Here is a 12,514-nt window from a genome sequence, read left to right as displayed (position 1 = left end):
TATAACTAGTAAAAGAAGTTAAAGTTATCAAGATAAATTATAAAAAAAACCTTTTTACTAAATTCTTATCTTTATTTTAAAACTTGATAATAAGCTTAATTGATAATAATAATATTATATTAGAATAATTAATTAATACTTATACTAAGAATATATATTAGATTAATATTATATAAAATAATTAAATCTATTTTAGTTAAAACCAAAGCTTTTTTTTTATCTTTTAATCTTATAAAAGAAATATAAAAGCTGAAAAGATCTTCTTATCTCTAATAGTTAAAAAAAAGAGATCTATAATATCTAATCTCTATCTTTCTTTTATTAAATATATCGTTTTACTTAAAAAAAATAAATACTTCTATTATAAAAAACACAGTTATTTAAATCATGATTATCCTATTAAGTTAATCTTAACTATATCTATTATTATCTCTACTACCTAATCTAACCTCTAAATTATTAAACTAAAAAAGTTAGATTTAAGAAATAATTAAGTCTAAAGAAAGTCTTCTCTCTAGATTATAAACTACCTATAATTATAAAAAATAAAAAAGAGTTATTTTTATATTATAATTTTATAGTTAATATATAAATATTAATAAATTCTTTTTACTTTTATATCTAAGTATTAGTAAACAGTAAAATAGATATTTATTTAATAATTCATCTTTAAGTGATAAAAAAACTAGGATAATATAGTCTTAAGATCTAGAAATTAAATTAGTCTAAAGTAATTATCATTTTTAATAGCTATTTAGCTAGACTGATTATATATATAATATTAATCTCTTTTATTATTAAAAGTTATTATTAAAAGAAGATCCTTATATTAATTACTAATATAGGAAAGTATAATATGATTTTTAGATATTTATAATTAGTAGATTAAGATATAATAATTAATTATAAAGAGTTAATAATAATTTAGTCTTCTCTATCCTCACTAATAATAAAGATCTAGAAAATAAAAAAAAAAATTATAAACTAATTGATAAAATCTATTTTTATTATAATTCTAAAAAAACTAAATCTTATATTTATAAAGGAGTACTAGAAAGATTATAAATATTAAAAAAATATAATAAAAAAAATAATAATAATTAACAAGCTTAAATTTAAATATATATATATAACAATTCTTATATAAATAAAACCCTCTTAAAGATATACTAAACTTTAATAGAAAAGTCATAATAACTAGAGTTAAAAAAGCCTTATTAAAAGTATAAATAATAAAAGCAGTCTTTACTAAAGCCGCTAGTAGGTTTTAAGATCACTTAAATTAGAAAAACAGGATTTAATAGAATCACAAAGAAAAAAGATAGTATAAAGATCTTGATAACCTTTATTAGAGAGATCTAGAAAGTTATTAATATTATTAAAGAACAAGAAGATAAAGCTACTAAGCTAGATACTATTTAAACAAATATTTCTAAAAAATATTATAATTTTATAAATATCTTTTTTAAAAAAAAATCTAATATATTATCTCTAAATTATCTAGATATTAATTATAAGATTAAACTATTAGATAATTATAAACCTAGTTATTATTTATTATATAAAATATTATAGAAATATCTTGAATTTATAAAGACTTATATTAAAGAGAATCTAAATAAAGGTTTTATTATATTAAATATAATATTTTATTCCTTATTAATTCTAATAATAAAGAAGTCTAAAGATAGATTATAATTTTATATTGATTTTTATAAACTTAATAATATAATAAGAAAGGATATCTATTTATTATTATTAATTAAGAAACTAATATAACAAGTATTAAAAGTTTACTACTTTATTAAATTAGATATTTAATAAAGGTTTTATAAGATTAGGATATATCTTAATAATAAAGATCTAATATCATTCTAGTTAAGATATAATATATATAAATATAAAATAATACTATTTAATATAATAAATAGTCTTATATCCTTTTAATATTATATTAATAATATTCTAAAAAAAGACTATTTAGATAATTTTATAACTATTTATATTAACAATATCCTCATTTTTAATAAGATCTTTAAAAAGTATATATAATATATTCAAATTATTTTAAAGTATTTATAAACTAATAGTTTATAAATAAATCTTAAAAAATATAAGTTCTATAAATAAAAAACTAAGTTTCTAGACTATATTATTAGAATTTATAATATTTTTATAAACTAGTTAAAGTTATTTATTATATAAGAATAAAAGTTTTTAATAACTATTAAATAAATAAAATTATTCTTTAATTTTTATAACTTTTATAAATACTTTATATAAAATTTCAACTAGATTATTAAGTTATTAATAAACTTAACAAAATAAATAACTTCTTAAAATTAGAATAATATTTACTAGAAGATATTTAATAAGCTAAAGTATTTAATAATAATAATATCTATCCTCACTTATTATAAATTAGAGATAGAGACTAAAATTAAAATAGATATTTTAAAAGAGATTATAAATAGTATCCTTTTCTAGAAGACTAGAGATTATTAATATCCTATAGCTTTCTTATCTAATATAATAATAGATATAGAATATAAATATAAAATCTATAATCACAAGTTTCTTATTATTATTTATATATTAAAAAAATAGGTATTAAAACTAATCAACCTTTAATAAAAGAAGTCTTTTAAAGTATATATAGATTATTATACCTTATAATAGTTTTATATAAAATAATAATTAAATTATTACTAGATCTAATAGAGTTAGCTACTTAAAGATTATAGATTGGAGATCTAGTTCTAGACTAGAAAACTTAATATAGCTATAAACGCTCTTTTTTGTAAAGATTTATCTAAAAAAAGATAGTTTAAAAAGTTAATTCTATTATCTAAAAGATTTTGGTAATATAATATCTGTCAGGCAGGCAAAGCACAAAAGAAAAAGATCACTTTTATGGTCCAAGAAACGACGATAATAGAACTGAGGAAGAAAGGAGAGGGAGAGAGAGAGAGCTAGCAGGATCTATGTAAATGGGGGTGCTGCCTGAGGCAGACATGTTGGGCTCCCGTCTCTTCCTGTGCAGGGATCTGGTCCCAAGGTCATGGGTTCGAGTCACAGTCCTGTCACTTCCTGACAATATCTATAATAATAAATAATAGAAGGCCTAGATAGCCTTAATTAGAAATAAAGATAAAAACGATATTATAAAATATATAAAATATAATAACTAGATAAATAAAGATCTCAAAAAATTCTAAGAATTAGTTTATAACAAATATAACTATTAGACTTTCAGAAATAACCTTTTATTATATAATGGTAGACTAGTTATAACTAATAATAATAACTTAAAAGCTTGTCTATTAGATAAGATATATTAATTACTAGTAAATATTTATTTAGATATAAAGAAAATAATAGATTTACTTTCTTTTTAATACTATTAGCTAGAGATAATATAAAATATTTAATGATATATCAAAAACTATCAAGTCTATTAATAGATAAAGATATAAAGAGATAGATTTCTTAGCCTATTATAATCTTTTCTAGTACTATAGCACCCCTAATAAAATATAATAATAGATTTCTACTTATTTCTAAAAGATTGATATAGTTTTAATAATATGATAGTGGTTATTTATTACTTATTAAAATAACTCTTAGAAGGTCTACAAGATCGTAGACAGGAAGAAAGAAGGCTATTTGGAGAATAGTATTGTATATCTAAAGAGAAAGAAAGAAAAAAGAGAAGCTATAGAGAAGCGAGAACTAATAGATAGAAAGGTTATAATCACGTAATCCACTAATAACAAAAACTCCCTTCTAACACTCTCCACGAGATCATCTATCTATCTCTTCAAAAAAGAGCCCTCTATAAAGCTAGCAATAATATAAGAAAACGTAATATAATATTATTAAGTTTACAGATAAGAAAAGGCAAAAAGGCAAAATAAAAGGTGCATCTAGGATCTAAAGAACGAGTAAAGAGTGGTCTAATAAACAAGGTAAAATAGACTACACAGATAAAGCGCATAATGTCAGGTAACATCCCAATTAAAAAATAAAGGTAGTTTTATAAAAAGATGTTCAATTGTTAAAAAATCTTTTCTAGAGAGAGGAGGAAGAAGTAATTTTTTCCTATATAAATAAGGAACTAGGCGAAAGGGTATTAATAATGATGTTTTCTGTTAATAAAGTGCTAATATAGGGATCTAATAATAATAAGCTACTATTATAAGAGATTACTAGTAAGCTATTAATATAAGAATCTATAGTATAAAAAATTATAAGAGCTATATCTATATAAAGCATACTATTAAAAAGCTTCTTTAGATTAAGTATAGTTATCTAATATTAAAATAAGATATAGATAAAGGGTTTAGTAAAGTTATTTATTGTTATTTCTGTTATAGGGATTTTGATAAAAACGATGTTATTAGCTTTGACTTCTTCCTAAATCTTATAAAATTATATAGAGATATGTTTTATATTTGTATAAAAAACAGGGTTTTTAGATAGGGCAATTACCCTATTATTATCTGCTATGATTTTAACAGATTTATTAATCCGTATACGTAGTTCAATGAGCAGGCAAGTAAACTAAATAGCTTTCTAGATTGTGAGGGCCTATATAATATACTTGGATTCGATGATCGAGGTTGTAATACAGAGCTATTTTTTAGAGGTCTAGAAAATAGATCCTCCATCGAACATATAGACAAAACCAGACATAAAGAGGACACTCTTAAAATAAAGGCTAGACTAGTTGATATCAAAGTAACCAATTAACCTTAAATCATAGTATTTAGAGATAAGATCAACTAGTTCAAGATCGAATATATCACATACTCAATTCTCGACGTCATAAACAGCAGCGAGGCTTTTAGCCAAATAGTACCACTTATCCACAAAGAAAATATATAGATCCTTCAAACCTTAAAAATAACAAAAGACCCATTTAAAAACAGCCCAATATTATTCGCCTAGATTAGTCACAAAACAAGCCAATTTAATAACAGGAAACGAGATATCAGAGTGGGTAAACACTATCAGCTAGATAAAAAAGCTAATCTATTCCTAGAACCATTTTATATCAGTTTTAGACGTAGAAACTTCAACTAGATTGAGAATAAGGACTATCCTCTTATTCATTAACATATAGACGCTATTTAGCTTATACAAATTAAATTTTAATAAGATTTTGACAATATAGTCCTCTTAAAAAAGATAAATCTCTTCTAGACGACAAATGATATCTATTTCTAAAAATCATTTGATTTCTCTTTTATTAATAAGATCAAAGTATTTTACAAGCTTAGTTTTAAACTATATAATAAGTTTTTTAGCTAAGAAAGTAATAAATAGGTTATTAATATAAATCAAGATATAAATAAAGCTATCTTTAATAAATTTAATAAAAATAGATTAGTCTAATTCTAATACGATGAATCCTATTTTAATTAAGACATCACAAAGAAGCAAATACTATTTATAGAATACCTATTTTAGACTATTTATACTCCAAAAAAGTAGGCCTATTATCCTAGAAAATCACTCGCACTCTTTTTTAAAAAGCTTAATATAAATAGACTCCTTCATTTCTACGTTTAAAAATATAGTAATAATATCAATATAATAAAAAGACTATTTATTTTTAACTATAATAGCTATAAAGATTTTAAACAATATAAACTTTAAAATAACAGTGTAAAGTTTATAAAAATTAATATTTTCAATCTAATTAAAGTTGTAATAAATTAAGCGAGCTTTATAAGTATTATTATATTTAATCGTCTAAATCTAGCGAAAGATAAAGGGCCATTTCTAACCCTTTTTACAACTAATAATATACTAGATACCATTTTTATTATAATATTTTAACTCCTTTTTTATAGTAATAAACTATTTATTATACTTAAAATAGATCATAGCCTATTTCTAGATATATAAAATATAATCAGAGTCCTTAGACCCTAGTTTAAAAGATTTATCCTTATTAAAAACTATAGAAATATAGAGTTCTTTAGTAATATCAGGATTACTTACTAATATAAAAATAATGTTAATATCTATCTTTATATACTTCTTTAGATATTATAAAATCACAAGAGATAATAGATTAACTATCGTATAGTGGATTCTATATAAAAAGATTAAAATAAGAGCAATCAAATAGTGATATCTTGATAAAACAAATACTACTTTCTTTTTAGATAGATATTATATATTATATATTAGTTCTCTATTAGAAATATTAATAACGATCTATAAAAAAATATAATTAAATAGAGATACTATAAATAAACAGTTTAATATAGTTTTAGTATTTATAGATATAGTTAAAACAAATAAAATAACTACTATAACTCTCTCTTAATATTATCCCTATTATATCTTCATAATCTATTTAGATTAATATAGCTAAAGAATCAAACAAATATTATTTCTATTATCTATTTATACCTCCTCTAAAACCTTTTCATTTGTAACCATTAAATAAGAAAAATAAATTCAAGACTTCAAAACCATTTAAATTAATAAAAAGAGTAGACATATAAGAATTAGCGAGAATTAAAAATATAAAAGAATTAAAAGCGATTTAGACTTTACAGAAATTAAAGAAGATCTAGGAATTATAAAATCAATAAATAGCTAACTATCTATTAGAAAATCGATAGAAACAAATCTTATAATCTTCATAAGAGAGCGCTTAAATAGAATTAAAGTAAATTGATCTTTATATATCTATTCTCCTAATTTAGTATTATATTAAGATTTAGATAAGCTAGCTTTCTTAGTTTTATTAAAAATAATATTACAAAAGCGAATCGTCTTCTTTATATAGATATTATAGATTATATAATGATTTCTAATATTATAATTAATTAAACAACCCTTATTTATATAGAAATTAAGCTTATTAATATACTATTCTTTATTAATATAATATTAAATCTAGTAGCCTAATATCTAAAGATAAAAGATATCTAGCTTGTAGCTATAGAAAGCTTTATATAAGGTTATATTAATTTGTAAATAGTATAATTAATTAATTATATAATTTACTTTTTACAAAATAAGCAATTAAAGATACTTTAAAAGCTAATTTTCGACTATTATAACAATTATAGATTCCACTAAATATCTATTAAATTATTTAACTATACTATTTAGCTATTTTATATATAAAGATATTAAAGATATAACAATATTATAATATTTGCAAAAAGTCTAAATAAGCTTATAAATAAAGACATTGTCTCTTTAAATCTATTTAATCTTAATTTTAAACTACTAATCTAAAAAACTAATCATTTTATAGATTTAAAAAGATTTCAATTATTAATTTTATTATAAAAACCTATATATAGTAAAAGATATTATCAGAAATCATTATAAAATAGATCTTATACTTATAGCCTATATAAGAGTAAGATCTCTAGATATCAAAATATAATAAATTATCTAGTTTAGTATAAATTTAATATTCTTTATTATATAAAAGCTAATAGCTTTTAACATTAATATAGAGAATATAAAGATAGATAATATCTTTACCTTTTTTTAAGATTATCTTAATTATATTATACTCTATTTTATAAACTTAGTCTTTATTAGCGTAACAGATATAACAATAGGTCAAATTAATAGAAATAAGATTATTCTTATATTTTTTAATAACATTAATATCTATAAAAGCAAAAGTAACTACGTTTATTATATTTATAATATCTTAACTATTTTAGATCTAAAAACTATCTTCTAGATTATTAATAAAGTTTTTAGATAAAAATAGATTGATTAAAGACGAATAAGTTATTTACATAATACAAATAAAGTGTTTTATTAAATCCAATAAACCCTTTAGATATTTAAGCTAATAATAGTCCTTAACAAGATTAGTAATATATAGGTCTACAATTTTAGATCTATTTTTGTATAAGAAAATAGTCTTTTTAGTTTTAAAACTAGTTTGATAACCTTATTTATTAAACGCGGAAATAAAGATTAGATTATTATTTAATTCTAAAATAAGCTAAACTTTTTAAAGAAGTAATTCTTCGAGATCCTAGATTACAGGATCCCAAATGGATAGAATAATATCACTAAAGCCCTTAATAAAAAAACGCTAGTCTATTATAATAATAACGAGTATACAATAAGACTTAAAATTAGCAAAAATCGACTAGAAGGATATTATATATTTAGAAGTGCTAGAATTGATTATCTAATTAAATTCAATAAATAACAATGGAGAAATAGTAGTATTTTTTAATATCTAAATACTAACCTATTATATCTAAAGATTATTATAATAAGTAAATGCTAGATTAATAATTATTATATTAATCTATATACTATATATTAACGAGGCGTTAGTTAATAGAGTAAGAGCAATTATTGAATTAACTAAATTAGCTAAATTACTAGAGTTATTTTTTTTTAAATAGTAGTCCTTAAGTTTATAAATATCTCAAGATTTATAATACTAATAATAGTAAGCATTTTTATTGTTTTTATATTTCTTAGACTTCAAGGGAATTAATCTTTTACCCTTGTTTTTAATATCCTTTTTGTTGTCTTTGAATAATAAAGAAGCATCTAAAGATAGTAGAATATTCTCTAGAGAGATTCTAGCGATTATTAAATTTATAAAAAGAAGATTTATTAATTTATTATTGCTAGAATAAATATATTAGATTAACTTATTAGTTATTTTAGAAATATAGAATTTCTAATATATAGTATACATATTTATTAATTTAAATATCTAAATAAAAATATTATAATAGAGATTCGATATAATTATAGTTATAAAAGCTATATACTCCTATTTAAAGAAGCTCTTATTTAGTGTAATAGTCTCTTTATAATTATAAAGCACTTTCTAAAACTTATTTATAAAGCTAGTAATATCATTACCCTTATAACAAAGCTTATTCTATATCCTAAATCTTTATATAATCGTCTAAGATAATCTCTATCTATAGAGTTTCTCAAGGATAATAAAGACCTCAAAAAACATATTATACGTTAAAATCGCTAATTTAATATTAGTATTTATATAGATATTAAGATAATTTATAATTCAGGAATAAGCGATAACCCAAATACTCTAATTCTACTAAAAATCGTTTTAAAACTTGTTATTAATCTTATCTAGAGATTCCTAAACTTTACTAAGATCAGATATAATCAAAATATCGATATCCTTTTTGGAATTATTAAAATTAATAAGTTAGAGCTTAGTTATCTTTCTAAAGAAATATTCACATTTAATAATATCGTTATTAATAAATATAAAACGTGACTATATAAGAGAACTAATAATATCTAATATAATATCCTTAAACACGTCATTTTATATATTCAAAATATTTAAAAACTTAATCTACTAGTTTATCTAGTTAGGCTTCTCATAAAACTTAAGGATATTTTCGAAATAATAGATATTAATGGAGGAAATAGGAAGATTCGATTTAAATTATATAGTCTATACTTTAATAGATTTGAGCTCTTTATTCGCCAAGTTAATGTAGAGCTCGTAACTGTTAATAGGTAACTTAATAAAAGAAAAGGGGATTTTAAATATATTAAGAGATAGGAATATATCTTCAATAGATATAGACTATATAATTAAACTAAAATCAAGGGTTAAGAGTAAAGAATAGGTTATCGAAATACAAGATGGTTTAAATAACGATAAAGTTACAATAATAGGATTTTTTGTAATCTTAGATAACTATAATTATTAATAGCTATATTATACATATATAAAGATCAGCAAATATATTATTGCTATCGTGCTAGACTATTACAACAGAAATCCAGCTATCGCCTATCAGCAAAAGCTATTTGCTAGAAAAAGAGTTTTATAGTCATAAGATATGAGAAATACAATTATTATACTAACTCTTGATTTATAAGAATCACTAATATATCGAAATTAACAAAAAAATAATAAAAATACTGTCACAATAAAACAAAAAGAATCGACGAGGTAATAAGGTATTAGCAGAGATCATAAAGATTGACGACGATAAAGAGAGATATTATCAAAATAAAAAAAATCGACAACGATAAATAAAGCTATCAGATTACTAGATTAGAAAGATAGATCTAGTAATAAGACGATCTCTCAAGATAACTACTGCAAACAGACGATCCTTCTAATTCGTTAAGATTGTCAAAGCAAAAAAGCTTCGACAAGATTGATTAGTTGGCTCAGCGCATAGAGCTAGGGTAAAGCTTTAGCAGTTAATAGTTAATCAATAGTGCGCTAAAAGACTTATAACCTCTTAAAAGGTCCATAAGATCATAGGCAAAAAGAAAGAAGGCTATTCGGAGAATAGTATTATGTGTCTAAAGAGAAAGAAAGAAGAAGAGAGAAGCTATGGAGGAGCGAGAACTAATAGATAGGAGGGTCACAGTCATGTGATCCACCAATAATAGGAACTCCCTTTCAATAATAACTAGTCTCTATTTTATATAAAAAAATAATAGATATAAAATAGATAATAAGATTATTTATAAATCATATTATCTAGTAAACTAGGTTACTAGACTTAATAGTTTCTAATCAAAGATTATAGTTTATATTAGCTTTCTAAACTAAGTTCTATTATATTTTGTAAATAAAAAAAAAGCTTTTTATAACTTATTATCTATAGATAGATATAGACCTGGCAGTGACCTGTGGGTGACCCTTATGACCCTCGGACTGCCCTGCTACTGGGGCGGTTCGAGGGTCCAATCTTCCGACCCTGAGGGTAGTCTATCTAGGGGTTAGACCCTTAGAGGGTGAATCTTAGGATCATTTGTAGGTCTATAAATAAGATAAATAGGCAAATCTTGTGATATATATAATTTATGTAGATTTATCTTGTATTTTTAAGTATCTTAATTATAATACCTAACTTTCTTTAGAGAATATTTTATAATTATATAATATTCTAAGGTTATAGAAGCTTTTTAAGTATAATTTTAATTCTAGTTTTTATTTACTATATATTTATTAAGCCTTCTTAATATCTTTTAAACTCTTCTAGATAATTGAGGAAAAAGAAGTCTATCATCTTTATTAATATTATTCTCTAGATTAGATTATATCTTATTATCTTTATTTAGTAAGCTACTTTTTTATCTCCTTTTAAGAATAATATTCAAGGATGATTATAAAATAAATAGTGATTAGATTTGTTTAATTATATCTTCCTTAATATTACTAATTAGTTTAAATAAGATAATATCTATATTATTTATCTTTATTAAAATTACGATCTCTTAAAAAGTTAGATACTTTTAAAGAATTAATTATTAGTTTTTTTATAAATTAAATCTTATTATATATATAAATATCATAATATCCTAAATTATCTTTAGCTTTAATAAATCTTATTAATAATAATAAATATTATATATAAAGTTAAATAGTTACTTTATATCTATATTAGTAGCTAGAATAGATATAATATTATAAGTAATACTTGTAAGAATAGACTATTTATATTAGTTATCTTTTTAAAAAGTATATGTTGGGACGGTTAGCGGGGCGCCAGATCCGGCCCTCATTGAACCGCCGTCCTGCCGCTCCCGACCGCCTGCCCGACTCCACCTTTCCCCTTCCCTGTCGGGTATGGCGCGCGCAGACTGGCCCCATTTCAGGACTAGTGTCGTCCCTGGCCGCTTTTACCGCCCCGGTGTCACTGCCCACCATCTATAAAAACCCGACGTCCCTGCCCCCGAAACTTCGACGCACTTTCACTTCGTTTTCCCCTTCCCCCTCTCTTTTGTCGCCCCCATGGACCCGCTGCAACGCTGTTTCACTAGTCAAAAGCACTGCCCCTTTTCATTCCACCGCAGATGCCGCTCCATCCGCCACTCAGCCCGTTCTAGCCAGCGGTGACACCATGGGATTCATGCCCTGAGTGCTACGATGTTTGAGATGACAGCCAATTTGATTATTATCTTCGGCTTCGGCAAACGTGATCGTGGCCGATTACACAATATGGTTTTCAGCCAACTCGTTTCAGGGATCTTTGTTGTCGACTTGTCTCGTTCTACTGATTACAGACTCAACTGAGTCAACGAAGGATACATCTCGAGCGTTCCATATTTTGCACGCACCTTCCTCTGATTTCAGCTCGGGCCGCAGGGTTACATTCCACGGCATCCACTCATGCAAATTGTCCTTGAACAGCTCGCCCTCGAGCGCCTTGCTTAGGTTCATTATCATCGTCGGTGCTCCGTTCTTTCTCCCTCGGTGGATATGCATTGGGAGCAAACCGTTGGTGCGAACCAATGGCGAAAATACCGCACCTTCTTATCACGCTGACTGGCGTTTTTGAGCTTAACATTTATCATGATTACGAAGCCTCGCTCATTATCGAACAGCCGCTCCGCGAATGGACTCCCAAGGATGGATGATTGTGGATATTATCAACCGGGATGTAGGCAACTCCGACGGAAAGGTATACTTGGTGATCCGCAATTTCCCATCCCTGCAGCTGTGTGATTTCTTTGCTCTTCCCCCACCGGATGGGCCCAGATT

Source organism: Penicillium brevicompactum (assembly GCF_028827555.1).
Source record: "Penicillium brevicompactum strain IBT 35665 chromosome Unknown utg000001l_segment0_segment0, whole genome shotgun sequence".
NCBI classification, from domain to species: Eukaryota; Fungi; Ascomycota; class Eurotiomycetes; order Eurotiales; family Aspergillaceae; genus Penicillium; species Penicillium brevicompactum.
This window is presented reverse-complemented; position numbering follows the sequence as displayed.